Source organism: Aulonocara sp. 'chitande type north' Nkhata Bay, linkage group LG22 (assembly GCF_057382095.1).
Source record: "Aulonocara sp. 'chitande type north' Nkhata Bay isolate Kocher_YH1m ecotype deep benthic linkage group LG22, A_spYH_male_GT1.1, whole genome shotgun sequence".
Classification (NCBI taxonomy): Eukaryota; Metazoa; Chordata; class Actinopteri; order Cichliformes; family Cichlidae; genus Aulonocara; species Aulonocara sp. 'chitande type north' Nkhata Bay.
The window spans coordinates 16,271,797-16,283,908 of record NC_141364.1 but is presented as its reverse complement, the minus strand read 5'-3'; the positions used below and the strand labels follow the sequence as shown (position 1 = coordinate 16,283,908).

At 38.3% G+C, this 12,112-nt stretch overlaps 1 protein-coding gene across 3 annotated transcripts in view; it reads right to left on the bottom strand.

Moving 5' to 3' along the window:
- trps1 (trichorhinophalangeal syndrome I) overlaps window positions 1-7,988 on the bottom strand; it is a 124,268-nt gene extending 116,280 nt beyond the window's left edge. The window contains exon 1 of one of the 3 annotated variants that reach the window (XM_086279671.1): window positions 7,521-7,988. The gene's annotated coding sequence lies outside the window, so the exon portion shown is untranslated. Of the gene's footprint in view, window positions 1-6,990; window positions 7,497-7,520 lie in introns of those variants that run through there. The other 2 variants (XM_086279672.1, XM_086279673.1) reach the window with 2 other exon arrangements.
- Window positions 7,989-12,112: the final 4,124 nt, after the last annotated feature.

Here is a 12,112-nt window from a genome sequence, read left to right as displayed (position 1 = left end):
GATAATCACAGAAGAGAAACTACAGATTCACATATAACAAAATGGCAATTTTTATATTGGACAGACTTGAAACTGTAAGCATATGTCAATGCAATGAGAGCTTAAGAGTACATCACACATACAATTACACCCATCCATAAAATAAACAGGCATTAGGCGGCAGTACTGTTGTATGACTACAAGACAAGCACTGGATCGAGCGTCAAACGCTGCCACAGAAAAGTGTGCCTCATCAAACCTCAAAAGAATCACGATTGCGAATGAGAGAGCGCACAAGAGCAAACAAATGTCAGCTGAAGTGAAAGTTAAACGCAATCTTCAAGCAAGTAAATTAAGTGTTTTGACAGTGATTACAGGATGATTGGGCACACATGACACTAACAGTCCTTCTTGTCTTGCATTACAGTAAAAATAGGAGGCAGAGATTTGGAGATAATGAAACAGAAAGAGGCACTTCAAGAGCTAAGAAATCTAAGCTGTGCGTACATGTTGTGCAGGTTCTTGATTTGACTGTTGACAGAGCAGACAGTTAACCTTCAGTGTAGAAATAAACAATCAGTGAGTCAATTCAATCATAGCCATGCAGCGAATGAGATAGATCTGACCTCAAGAGGAGAAGATAAGCGCCAGTGGGCTCCTACAATAACTGATAGCTATCTATCAACAACGCTGAACTGTCTGGAGATGAATGTTTATTGATACTGCAGGCCAAGCATGCGAAGATGTGCAAAGATATGCTGCAGGAACGGATGCCATATTAAAACTATATAGTGAACAGTAAACAGTCAACAACCACATCAAAAATACTGTAGTTATCACGCAGAAAATTATCTGTCGAATTAGCCCAGATTGTACTAAACTAAAAACTGATGAGACATGAAATACAGTTATTGTAACACAAATGTGCCGCCCACTTTAGAACTTGTTAAGAGAAAGCAAATCTCCAACCCTGAACACTGGAAAAAGCTTGATCTTACAATTTCTTACTACAAAACAGGTGGATTTTGTTCTTATTTACAGCCATGAAAAAATATATAGAATGACTTCTCATTCACAATCAATCTTTCCTCCCTTCGGAGCAAGATAACTCGTTTCCAAGCAGCTTCCTTGATTTAAAAAAAAAAAGACACTTCTTCTACTTGAGAAAAGTCTCACTGAATTACGCATACAGTACTTGAGAAAAATGGTACAGCACCCTCCATCTGCGTGTTGCACAGCCGCTTCAGCTTCAACACAAAGAAGCTTACAACATAAATCACATTCAGATTCCTGCCACTTATGCCACTGTCACAATTTCCATAGTTAATTTTCGCTGTCTGCCTGCTGGGTGCTGTGTGAAAACGGCAAGAAATTACAGACGGAGCCATGCTCGTTACTTAAGACCGTTAAGAAAAACAGTAAAGAAACGCACTCGTAATGTTGTATTTGTGATGTTTGCAATTGAAGTTTGCAACGATCAAAATCATCCAGCAAAGTAAGTCTAAATGCAGACAACATGTACTTACTTTTTGAAATTAAATTGATGTTTACATTTAAATCAGTGTATTACAGTATGGATGTCTCTACTCTGTCCCTTATACAATGGTGACTGTTTGAGGTATACTTAACTTTACATTTTTATACAGAAATTAAGGATTTTATAGAAATGCACTATTTTACGTGAAGCATGTGAGTTTCCACATTTTAAGTGATTAGACCGTATCCTCTCTTCCTGATCTCTCTGTTAGTGTCAAGATACAGACTAGCAGCAAAGCTTTACATAATGTGTCCTCTAATATGTGCATACAATGAGATAAACCTAAAAACACCTACAAACGCCTCAACCTGCACGTTTCCTGTGATGGATCGTCTCGCTCTTGACCCTATGTCAAATCGGCCCGGGTTGCTTTTTCACATTGCGCGCTAATAAATCAAGTTAGCAAAAGAAAATGACGAATGTAAATGAAATGCAATGACAGCAGCAAGTATCGTAGAGCCACTACAGTAAGAGCCAAGGAGAAACTGGTTTTGCAAGGGACAGCTCACTGATGATTCACTGCAATTACAACTTTTATTCTTTGTTGATTGCAACAGGTAATTGTCACCTTTCACCCTTTCTGGACTTTTATGCAACTTTCACATGTGAAACTATTTGGTTGCTTTCTCAAGGAAACTACAAAAATCTACCATATTAACTTTTAACACAAGAGTGTACATAGCTTGATGGAATATGCAAGTCCCAATAAAAGACATTTTGCTCCTATCTTGTTTTGCAGAGTTATCAAAGGTCTTTGAGGGACCAAGATTTAAAACACATTAAGGTCTTTTTCATTCAAGTAAACCTGATCAGACTTCCAGGCTCTTTACTTATTCTCCAGAGCATCACTGACAGCTGTTTATAGGCTACAATTCTCTCTTAATGACATATGGCTGTCAACTTTTTTTTTCTTCAAACCAATGGGAGCGCCTGCTGTAAACCTCGAGAAAAGGTAGAAGTCAAGGCAGCATTTTCAAGCCACACAATGACTGTCTGTATGAGTAAAGCATAAGGTCAAATCTCTCCAACATCTGAAATGTTCAACAACTTTTGTGGAATAAAATTAACAATGTTCCATACTTGATGTACATATTTTATAGAGCAGCATGTGAGCTCTTTGTTTTTTAACTTGGAACTTGTTTAGAACTTCATTTATCAAAGGGTTGGATCAAATGTTCCACAGCGTTTTGCACAACTTTGACGCTCAAATGAAATGTGATTGATATCTGAACGCACGGGTGTATGGGAGGCATCAGTGTGATACTGCTGAGTCAAAGCAGGCAGGGCTCGCCACTCACTCAACCTGTAGGTTTCATTTACCAACTGCCCTGACACAACTAACAAGCCAAAGATGGGTTTCGTAATTAAAGTCTGATCATGGGAAAGACAGATTTAGAACAACTGCTGTCTACGGCACAGTTGAGACATTTAAGTGATGCACGGGAATTCGCATGGTGTCGGTGAGTTTAAAAGTTACGCGTCTTTTGGAAACAGGAAAGCCTTTATAACCACAGGGCTGTACTGCTGCTTTATCACTACTTTCGGCGGGTACACGTCTTAATCTTCTGCCCCACTACTTCATCGGTCTTTACAGTAACGTGGCAGAAGGATTTTTATTATCTTAGATCAAAGGAAGGCAAAAATGCCCCATATTTAGGATTCGTATCCCCCCTCCACCCCACCCCCAAATAAATCTAAATACTAAGAGAGAAAAAAAGAATCATTTCACCCTAAACCAAGACCATGTGCTCGTTATCTGAAGCAGGCGGTCTAAAAAGACAGACTTAAAAGTCTAAAATAGACCAAAGACATTAGAGACAAAGTCAAGCCTAAACAAGACTGCAGTAACCACAGACAGAGTGGGGATGACATTTTGGGCATTTAGCAGACACTCTTTTCCAGACTGACTTCCAGTAAATGCAACGAGAGAATAAGAGAATATAACCAATGCTGCAAGCACTGAATATAAGCAATAATAGACCCAAAATATGCACACACAGTAAAATAATTTAAAAACAATTGTGTCCTGAGGATATGAGCAAAACAGAAGACTTGTTAATAAAAAAAAAACAAAACAAAAAAAATGTGCTAGCTAGAGAACTCTGAGCCAAAGAGCCAGAAGCCTTACAGAAAGCCTTGTTTTTCTTTAAGTAAACTATCAGTGACAAATGGATGTTTCCTTTAAATGAACTGCAGGCAGGCTCGAGATGAATAACGACTGAATCTCTAATAGATGCTATCTTTTCCTGCTATTGGAAACAGTGAATGTTGGGAGTAGTTCAACATTTGCCATAAAGTATTTAAGAAAGAGTTTCCTTATTTTTTTAAAATTTGCAAAAAGTGAAAGAAAAAGTGTTCTCACAGACTGATTCGTAGTGGTCAACAGGTCAACATCTATTTTTTAAACTATTCAATATTAAAACAAAACTACAATTACAATTACAAATTACTACAATCAGCTCTTTGTTAGTTATGATGTACAGTTTAACAAAATGCCGCAAAAGCTCGGAGAAAGGACGCACATCAGTCCGGACCAGAAGGAGAGAGACAGCAACAACGGATTAGAGGTCAAATTATTACACTGCATTCCCTTTAGTAGTGTTAGACCTCAGCGTTAGGCAAACATACTTTACTTCCCCCCGAAAAGCTTTTACTGTAGAGGAGAAACAGCGGGGGCTTCGCTGAAAGTTTTACAAACTTGCATCAATCCTATTAACGTTTTTTAGGGTAGGCAAGATTGTCGATTTTACTTTGGAAAATTCACAGCCGCGTCAGGTTTGTACAGCTTCCCTGGATCAACAAAATCAATCACACGTCTACCAGTTTAATCACTACTTCAAAAAAACCCACTTGCTCTAAGTTAAAGTCTCCCTTTACACTCCATTTCGCACTGGCCTTTTTTCCCCCCATGTAATGCGGCACCGCTTTGAAACGACCAAAGACAAATGCATGGCAGCCCACAAAATCACTACAGTTGTTCCTCATGTCTTACAGAACATCAAACCATCAATAAAACACAGGAGATACATTCCAGCTAGTTGAACAGGACATTTCTGACTTCCCTCGCTCCATGTGTGCTCTCTCTCTCTCCCTCTCTCTCCCCGTCTCTACAAACTTTCTCTGTTGCGAGTTCCACCACAGAGAGACTTCACATATTGCAGCCATATGAGCGAAGCCACGGCTGTCTCCACAGCACATACAGACGCACAGGAAAAAGTGCTGCGCTGTCTCCCGCTCTGTCTCACACACACGGGAATGAGTTTTACAAGCAGGGGGGGTTCTCTTTAGGAAGTTCTCAACTGTTTTGACATTTAATAGCGGCTATGAACAAAGCTGTACGATACAATAATATCCAGTGTCTGGAGAGCGGAAAATGTTTTAACGTTACGGAGCTGGATTGACACATCGGCGGATAAAGTGTTTTAACTAATTTTACAGAACATTGGTTGAAGTTATAAAAAGTTTGACAGGGACTCATTACATGCACGATGTCTTCGGTTATAGGAACACGTTTTTTGTTTTTCTTTTTGGGGGGGGGGGGGGGGGGGGGTTGGACTGTCTGCAGCGACTATACCCAAAGCTGAAGTGTAGCGGATCTAAAGCAAAAAAGATATAGTGACACAATATGGCATAAAAATGTTACCTTCATCTTTAAAAAAGATTTAAAGTAGGATTTCTTTTCTGATAAAAATCACTTCATCCAAGTTTATTTATGTGCTGTGATAAAACTAACTGAATCGTCCCATTCAGACTTTTTCACTATAATAAAGAGCAGAAGACAAACTTGATTGCGCATACTGGAATTTGTGGAACTGTTAAAAAAAACACCAATGTTATGCATGCATGCACTGGAAAGCAGATGTGAAAGCACTGCTAGAAAATGTTACCCATGAAGCTGATTAAATCACATTAATGTACTTTTTTTCCCCCCAAAGTAAAAATAATCTGTCATAATCCCATATCTTACAGAATACGTGTGACTTACGATGCTGCCAATCGCTCGTGCATGAAGGAACGGCTTTTCTGCTGAAGAAGTCCAAACAAATGCTCAATATTCGAAGTTTCAGAATCAGCCGTGTGTCAGACTGCTGCGGGAAATGCAAACTAAACCTTAAAAGTTTCACAAGTTGTATTATTTTACTTTTTTCCCCCTCAAACGGTCCACACAGTTTTGAGTTGAAGGGAAACGACTGTGAAACTTTTCCACCGTGTCGTGGCCAAGAAGTTGGGCATTTAAGATACAAATAAAAACTCAAGATATCAACTTGAAATTGCTTTTTAAAGTCTTTGCAGTGGCTTTTAAGCATTTTCTGCTTAACGCTGAAATGCCATGGAGCTACATTTAAAGGGCTGTGGGACAATTTTGAAAGGGCCCAATGAATAAATTAATTGCTTCATAAAAAACAAAGTGTAACCTCAGACAGCTGTGAACAAGTGTCACAGTTAAGTCTCAGGGTCTTGCTTTTCTTTAAGGAAAAAGAAGTGGGGGGGGGGGGTGAAAAAAAAAAAGCCCACTGAGGTTATCTGCTGAATAAAAGTTGCTCCACGCAGAAGGGGTTCTTTGGGGGCCAGAACTGGAGAACTCTGCTGAAGGACTATGTAAAAAGCTTCCTTGCAGTGTGTGCCTCATTGTGCTGGCTTCACATACTCTGCTCTCCCCACAGAGTTGTCATGCCTACCCAGCTCCCCTTATCTCAAAGGAACATCACAGTTTCTTACGACTGAAGAGCGAGAGAGAAAGAGAGGGGGGGGAAACTTTTTCAAAGTTAAGTGGAAATGCAACTCATGCCTTCCCGGCATCACTCGTGAAACGTCCAACAGCGAGGAAACCAATAAATTCGCAAAGATTTGAGCTAAGAGGCACTTGTTTTCTTCAAAAGTTGATAAGAGAGAGGATGATGGGGGGGTTAGAGGAGGAGGAGGAGGAGTGGGGGGGGGGGTATCCTTTACGACAATTCACATCCACCATGCGCTCGCGAGTTTCCTAACAATGAAAGAGGTGCAAAACAAACAACATAAGAACAAACAAACAAACAAACAGCGCCAAACGGTCTTTGAACCGGTTGATAAACGCAATCTCTGTGATGTGGACTCACGCTTCTTTCCGCTTTAAGTCCAGAAAACAACAAGCAAGTTAACTGCGTTCATCTTTCGGGCTTCAAAACCCCCTTTTCCCCCCTCTCTCTGTCCGTCTCTGTGTCTCTGCGACGTGCGTCATTCAGAGAAGCAAGAAATCTGAACTTGAGTATCAAGTTTGCAGTCAGAATAGCAATGAAAAAAAAAGTTATCAATGAAAATAACCAAGAGGTAAGCGTGCAGTTTTACAAGAGTTACCCTGTGCTGACACAAAAATAAATAAATCACTCCAAGTCACTGGCTTCTAGGAAATCGGTGTCATTTAACGTGACTTGACGCGACATACGTAAATAAATAAAATCAAGAAACAAAACTTTGAGAAAGGAGAATACACAAACCTACTTGAGGCGACTAAGTCACTCCACGTCCCCTTGTTGCTGGCTTCAAACTCAGTCTTAAAATCAGAGCGGTTCCCCCAGTAGCCCCCCAATTTGTATTTGTGTGGCGTTTGGGTGTCCTAACCTAAATGTAAATTGCCATGTGAATTCAAAGCGGTGCTGCTCTTTTCCCTCTCTCTCATTCAGCAGATCCCTCTTTCCTTACCGACGCCGCTCAGGCCGTTAGTTACATAAGACGCAAACCGACTGCTGCCCGTCGTAAAACTACCAACAGCTAACAGAGCGATATTTCGCCTCCTAATCGCACACGGCTTCCCTTTTAAGACGAACACGTTACATCTTCCCACTTGTCCGAGAGCATGCATTTCGCCGTGTACAACTCCAAAGCGTTCATCGCCGATGCATTTTTTTGCTTTCCCTCACTCTCTCTCTCTTCTTCTTTTGCCGTTTACAATGCCTCTGCACCAACAGAGAGGGCTGTATGCATGGTGTGCATTTGTGCTGGAAGTGTTTCTTTTGGTGCTGCTTACCTGTTGATCAAAAATAAGCATTAGCCTCTGTTCTCTCTGTGTGTGTCTCTTTCAGCAGCCTGTTAAGATGGTGGCTGGCTGGCTGGCTGGCTGCTTGGCTGGCTGCTTCGTCTCTTTGTGGGGTTTTTGTTTGTTGATGATGTCGGACGGGGTGACTGTGTCTTGGCTGTCTCTCTCTTTCTTTTCTTTTTTTTCCTCTTTGGTCTGAGAGGGAAAGAGAGATAGTTAAGGCTTCGCGGTAGCACATGAAACTAGGCTAATACCGACTCATTACTGAGTGAGTTTGGCTCAGGTATTGCAATATTCCGAAGGTATAGTTATGTTATTCAGCCGTGGATGGGTTTGCTGGGCACAGCAAACAAAAGTAGATAAGCTGAAAAATCTGTAATTTTTTTTCAGACTAGTGTTATCGCTTTGCTGTGACAGGACCTCTCTGCCTGTCTCTCTGTAGGCTGTGGGCATTACGTCAGAGGAGGAAGACACAGCAGCTCTATTAATATCAAGAAGCCATCCGAAGACTGACTCTTAAAGTGACACACACTGTAATCACACTTATTTACACAGTACCAAACTGAATGTACTACTCGAGCGAAATCAAAAACACAGATTCTTAAAGCGAAAGTTTGCTGTAATCTCAGGATTGCATTTACACAGTAAACCCAAGTAACCGCTCGGTCGACATCATGAAACCCGTCGTAAAACGATATACTGTAATGTCACTTGTTTGGTTATTGGGAAACTGACATAAGATCACATGAAAATGGAACAAAGCGACTTTAACAGTTAATCTGTTCAAGCAGAAATCATAAAACTGCTAAAGGAAAATCCAAATACTAAAGTCGAGGTGAATGGCACAAACTCCAGTGTGTGTAGTAAAAATGTATTCTGGTATTTTTCATATCATTTCTGGCATTTATTTCAGTTGAGTTTTAACCAATGTTTCTTTTTTTTTGAAATTATGTTTAATGCATTTCAATGTTTTAATATCTACATTGTAATCTACATTTCTTATTATTTTTGTATGCATTTCTTTCTTTATATGGTTTATAAATTTGCATGACTATACTCTCTGCATTAACCATAGAAACTATTTGTGTCACAACGACCAGTTTTTAAATGCATTGTTCTACAGCGCCTCTAGTGGTGAAATCTCCACAAGGAAGCTTTAAGTCTCCATTAGAAAAGTAATTAAACTGACCCTATTAACGCAGAATTTTACAGAATTTTAACGAAGTACAAAAATACAATATTAAAATATCCCATGATGGGATATAATGTAATAATCCAATAATCACTGCAGTTATTACAGATGGCCAAAGCAGGTGTGACCAGTTTTAAAGAGAGTGTTCTACAGCGCCTCTAGTGGTTAAATCTCCACAAGTTAGCGTGAAGTCTTCATTGCAAAAGTAATTCGATTGAGGCTATTGAGACTGATGAAGATTTGCATTCTTTAATTAAGAATAAAAGAAAGAATGCAATATTTAAATACTCAATTTGGCTTAAAATTTGCATGTAATAATCCAAATTTTTAAAAAGCCGTTTCTAGACAGCTTGTTTGCAATCTTTACAGATGATTTTGTAACATCATGCACTTGATATGTCTAATTTCTAAGTTTAAGGAGAGTTTGTTAAATGAGACAACTGCAGGTGAGTTATTAATTATTTTATTACTCAGCTGAATGACAGCTTTAGCTGACTAGATACTATGTTTTTTTTTCTTACATCTAAACACAACAGCCAAAAGAAAATCTATTCACACTAAGATCTTGCATAGTTTTATTTATTTATATAATCAACAAATGTAACAAACTCCCAAAATAAGTCAGGTACAAATATTCTGCATCTACCACATTCACTAGTATTGAAAATTTAAATATATCATTCACAGTCTCAAAATACATGAAAAACTTGAGCATTCATGAGCAGTCCAAAGTCATATTTTAAATTAAAAAAAACCTTGGGCAATTTAACATTTGAGGGAAATTGTATTTCATCATAACCAAATTTGATGTGGTTTCCTTCTACACTGTAAGATCCCAAGTGTAATAGCTGTTATCTGGTACCACTACCTATTCAACCAGGGGGCAAATGAAACACTTGTCAGTATGATCAAAATCTTCATCAGTAAATGCACAGATAAGATGATAATTAAGCTTGTCAAGGGAACAGTGCATCTACTGAGGACCACTGCATATCCGGTTTAGGCAATGCAACAGATTTTAAATCTCATCCTTCGTTGTCTACTCTTTAATAAAAAAGAGAGCGCTGGCATTTTATTATGCAAGCAGCTTTTCTCTGTCATGAGTGCATGCACATGTTTAGTGTGGGTGGTGACATGGATACTAGGAAACATAAAGACAAGATGAATGTTTGTTTCTGTGGGATTTAATATCGGATTTTCAGTAATGCTTTAGATTTGTTATTGTGGCAAATAATCAAAGAATTGTTTACGAGGATGTTATGGGAGTGACATATATAATGAATTTGCCCTCGTGTGAAGTCCCTCACCATTCTTTTCAGTCCTTCTCCCGCCATCTCATAAATAAGCGGAAGAGACTGTGAACTTTTTAGTTTCTTTTTCAAACGCTGTCCTTAAAAAGCCAAAGGTAAGGATTTTTTACTAAGAAAAGCAATACTGTAGCCTCCAGGCAAACACATTTCTATATCCACCTCCTCCAGAGCAGTGTGGGCTTTTTCATAGACCACAGAGAAAAAGTCTGGAGAAATAATACATCTGCTACCTGCCATAAGTCTACTACATAAAGCTGCCATTGCTTTCTTTTTGAAATTTCATTTTTTCCCCCTACCTTCCTCTGCTGTTTTTCTGTTTTCAACTTGTTTGCTAAGAGAGTGTATATTTTTTATCCTCTAGTCTAAGATCTGCCACAGACATCATCTTTTGTACTGTGTTAGAAAATCCCAATAATTTGTGTTATCACTGTTTGAATTCTTTTTCTCACAAACTTCATGGTGGTGGCTGACGTATATTTTAGTCTGACTGATTATCACTTTGTCAAATGTTACTTAAACACTCGCGTCCATTTGCACAAATGCTGATTTTTCAAGTGAATTACAATTCAGAAGTGTATTGTTTGGCGTTCATAGTAGTAATTTAGTCATTGCCTCTCATTCGTCTCTACTGTTAGAGGAGAACTGTTCTAATCATCAGCATCAAGTGGCAGGGGTATATTTATTTTAGTGCAACAGTCCAAATTTAGAACAGTGGCTTTTTTCATCTGTTATATTCATCAACATGACAGTTTATTGATTTGAAAATTAAAAAAAGACTTAGCATTGGTATCAGATCACTTCCAGATATCACCACACACCCCAAACTGTGGTGTCGAATCAGTCAAAAATGTATACATACATAATTATGTAGGTGTAATTGTTCACTAAGTAACCACTTTGCTCGGGTTTAATGTTCCCAAACACTAAAAAAATTAGTTTAATTAAATAACGAAGTTTTTTTTAAATTTTTTATATATATATGAGATTTTTTAAGGGCTCGAGTACATTTCAATACTTTATTTATTGAAGACTGAAGCCAAAGGCTGATACTTGATCACAAAAAAATACAGTCTGAGGATGAAGTATGATAAAGTTATTAGTCAGTCTTAGATCAATGCTGCTTTTATCCTTGCTGCCAAGTTTTGGCTCTAGGCGACCTTAATCAGAGAGGACAATGAAGTGTGTATATACATAACAACTAACCATATCCCAGTAATCAGCAATAGGGATAATCCCTGTGAGAACAAGAGCCCCTGAGTCAGCGTATTTCAAAAATGGCATTTGTTTAGTCCATAATCTTTAAATACTTTATCAAATTTCCAAATAAACCTTAAATATATCCAAAGCAAGCAATAGCTAACACTCTTGTTCTAAAACACAGGAAATTGTGAATAAAAATATATGAAAAATAAAGAAACTTCAGTGGAATTTGATTTGTATTTGCTTTAGCAAAGGGTAGCAGATATCACGTTCATACTCTGTGTGTGCCCAATTTTGTGTATGCCATTATTTAATGTCTGTTTGGGATTTTTTTGTGTGTCATCATTAGTAAATGCTGTGTTATAATGTCTTTACTTATAACTTTAATCTTATAAGAATAAACCTTATAATCTGGAAAACCTGATTAAACCACAATGACATACAAGACAAAAGTTTATTTTCAGTGTCACCAGCCTTTCATATTTAGTCCTTAGTGCTGCTTTTATATCGCCTATGCAAAGACACTGAAAGGCATACCCACACGGATAGACCATCAAACAGACAGAAGTGTCAGCAAAAGCTAGTTCCCAGGTGTTTAAGTATCTCTTTTTGTATGTATATATATATATATATATATATATATATATATATATATATATATATATATATATAACTAGAGCGTACCTTGTTGTTCTTAGTCTCTTACATTACTTGACTTTTTTTGTTCTCGCTCTTTCCACAGTTTGTCTGGAGGCAGCTTGCTGATTTTTTCCAGTTGGTCAGTGTGGCTCACTGGGAGACTTGTGGACATGCACTTACTTAAACAAAATGCTGCTTTCAGCCACTTTTCTTATGCAACACCCTGGTGATTTAGAGTGCTT